The sequence below is a fragment of the Montipora capricornis genome, chromosome 6 (genome assembly GCF_036669925.1).
Source record: "Montipora capricornis isolate CH-2021 chromosome 6, ASM3666992v2, whole genome shotgun sequence".
NCBI lineage: Eukaryota > Metazoa > Cnidaria > Anthozoa > Scleractinia > Acroporidae > Montipora > Montipora capricornis.
The window spans coordinates 9,169,742-9,173,033 of record NC_090888.1 but is presented as its reverse complement, the minus strand read 5'-3'; the positions used below and the strand labels follow the sequence as shown (position 1 = coordinate 9,173,033).

At 42.7% G+C, this 3,292-nt stretch overlaps 1 long non-coding RNA gene across 1 annotated transcript in view; it reads left to right on the top strand.

Annotated features, from left to right (window-relative positions):
* The window catches only part of LOC138054645 (uncharacterized), a 751-nt gene extending 74 nt beyond the window's left edge, over positions 1-677 (top strand). Inside the window, exons 1-2 of the long non-coding RNA XR_011133326.1 lie at positions 1-201; positions 358-677. The exon at positions 1-201 is cut by the window's left edge and continues 74 nt beyond it. This is a non-coding gene — a long non-coding RNA (uncharacterized lncRNA). The remainder of the gene's footprint in view (positions 202-357) is intronic.
* The last annotated feature ends 2,615 nt before the right edge of the window (positions 678-3,292 follow it).

Sequence of the window (3,292 nt, the reverse complement as noted above, 5' to 3'; positions counted from 1 at the left end):
TTCCAGTTGCTTCTTCTTACATTGCTGTGAAATGCTCAATTTATTTACTTTCTCTGTTCGAAGCCGGCTCTTTTTGATGATCAATGGGTTCGAGAAAAAATTCCTTTTGAAAGACGAATGTTCATTTTGCAACTGAGCGAGGAAATTAGATGCTCTGAAGTCGGCGTCAGTTCTATTAAAAAACCCAGTGTTGATTTTGAGGTAGGGTATAAATTTTCTTGTTTTAGAATCATGCATTGTTGGAAATTTGTATGTATTTGAGGCTTGAGCCATCGTCGTTCTAAACTGTGTGAGAACAGATTTTCCTGGCTTAATTAGTGCACAACATGTTTAGAGATCGTTCTTCTCATGTTGTAGTTTGACCCTCAAGAAAGCGACCAGGAGAGCATCCTCCTCAGAAACAGCCATTGCACAACCGCATCGAGCTCCAAAGGAAACTTTGTCAGTTGCTCCATGTATTGTTTGATGTTGACAGGATGAATGTTGATGCAACTGTTCGTCTTTCTCAGAAACCTGGAACGGCTGGCCATGGAATATTTTTTGGTCAAACATTAAAGGATGACAAAGAGGAAAATGAGGACATTCATGGAAAAGGAAATGTTTTATTGTTTGTCACATAATGGACTGGAAAACTGTAAATAGTCTGTCCTTAAAATTAAAAATATAATTTTAGTTCACCATGTCACTGAAAGTTGCCCTTGGTAGACAGGTAGTTCAGGTATCGTAATGTTTCAGAACATATCTTAACATAAAATAAGTCACCAATGCTTACCTTCTGAAATAAGATATCAATCCATTTGTTTTTTGGGGGTTCTTGTTCAGAGAAATGCTGCTTATCTTGTGAAGATAGCCCCCTGATAGTCTAATTGCTCATATGACAGTACTTTCAGAAGTAGTGAAATTTCAGGAGATAAAAATGTGCTGTACACGTTGGTGTTTTAAGGTATTGGTGGTGCCCACGACAAGCCAAGACAGGAATTTTTGAAAACGGCACAGAGAAAAATAAAAGCAAACTGTCAGGTCCAAGTGCAGCTGAGACCAGAGCCAACTAATGGCAAGGACAAAAATACCATAGCCATTGACTTGAACCATGGTAATGCATGGTTTCATTACTGGGTTGCCGTATGGCAATCCCAGTTGGAAAATAGGTAGAATTTCTCCGTTTTATTTATTTTATTTTTTTCTGTGTCGGTAAAAGTCTTGCCTGTCACTCCCCTGCTAAGTGGTGTCTTTGTGCATAGAGCCCTGCTGCGCGTATTTTCTTAGGATCGAGAGGGTAGTGGGAAATGCGTAGATTTCTCTGGTGGACACATTATAACGATTAACTTAACTGGCAATGGCATCGAAAGTCATGTAGCGCGAATGGCGTTTTAGTGGATCTTTGAACAAAATATACCCTTATGAAGCTCAATAATGGCAAATCAATTGGATACTGAACAAGACAGACGACAATATCGACAACAATCTGTCGCCCGTCGAGCCGTCTTTTACCAAGTGTGCTGTTATGTAGAACACTGAAGATTCGCAGGGCAGCGATAATAGTGAATTCAAAGACTAGACGAGGTGAATTGAATGGAATTTCAAGCGTTAAAATCGCTGAAAAGGTAAGATTATTGTCGAAGCGATGCCGCAATTGCGTGTCTTCACCACATGTTCCTTTGATCTCACATTATTGTGTTTTCCGTCAAAATATTCGCTTGTTTTCGCTTTCGCTCGAACATATTTACCCTTATTACATGTCCAGTGAATAGTTTTATCCTCTGGGATGAATTTTCCGTCGAAAAATCGGTTATTTGGGCGGTCAGTGTAAAGCGCAGACTGCAGACTGCAGATCGGGGGTAAAATGCAGACTGAGGGTAAAATAAATATTAATAATAAAAAAACGAGTCATAAGGATAAAATACAGATTGTTTGAAAGACAATCCTGTTTTACATCTGTCAACAACTCACATTATCATGACTGCAGGTCGCTGCACCTTTTGGGGATGCGATCGTACGCGTTGAAATCATCTGTGCTTTGTTTTTGCGCTTCCAGATGCATTGCAATGTTCCAAATTATTTGTCACACCGGTACATCGAGGGAAATCGATCGAAAAACCAACAATTATTACTTCGAATACCTGAATAACTCGGTTGCCTTTTTTCGGTGCAACCATAGTTATGCACAAAGAATTTCATGTATTCCGAGCAATTAGGACGCGGGGATTTCATTGGTTAAGCTATGCGTGATAACCCCTAGGGAGAGGTTATAATTGAAAATTACATCTTCCAGATGCAAAACAAACGAGTTTGTGAACTAAAGGATAAACATAACGTACACGAAAGCGAATGAAAGGATCCTAATAAGAAATTTTTACACCTCAGTCATACTGGCTTAAGCCGAATGAATTGAAACGTTAAATGGTTGCAAAATCCACGTTATCTCTGTCTTTGTTAATTGGTATTGTAGCCATGCGTGTCAAAATAAATTGAGTTATTGGGTAATTACTCGATTACTTTGGTTCTTGCGGTGTAAGACGCACCAGTGACGTCACTTACTAACAAAGACCGGTCCTGGAGGAACAGTAGGCACAGAGGAACAGAGGAACGGTAGGCACAGAGGAACAGTAGGCACAGAGGAACAGTAGGCACAGAGGAACAGTAGGCACAGAGGAACAGAGGAACAGTGGGCACAGAGGAACAAGGAACAGTGGACACAGAGGAACAGTAGGCACATAGGAACAGTAGGCACAGAGGAACAGTGGGCACAGAGGAACAGAGGAACAGTAGGCACAGAGGAACAGAGGAACAGTGGGCACAGAGGAACGGTAGGCACAGAGGAACAGTGGGCACAGAGGAACAGTGGGCACAGAGGAACAGTAGGCACAGAGGAACAGGAGGCACAGAGGAACAGAGGTACAGAGGAACAGTGGGCACAGAGGAACAGTGGGCACAGAGGAACAGAGGAACAGTAGGCACAGAGGAACAGAGGTACAGAGGAACAGTGGGCACAGAGGAACAGTGGGCACAGAGGAACAGTAGGCACAGAGGAACACTGGGCACAAAGGAACAGAAGAACAGTAGGCACAGAGGAACAGAGGAACAGTGGGCACAGAGGAACGGTAGGCATAGAGGAACAGTGGGCACAGAGGAACAGTGGGCACAGAGGAACAGTAGGCACAGAGGAACAGGAGGCACAGAGGAACAGAGGTACAGAGGAACAGTGGGCACAGAGGAACAGTGGGCACAGAGGAACAGAGGAACAGTAGGCACAGAGGAACAGTAGGCACAGAGGAACAGTGGACACAGAGGA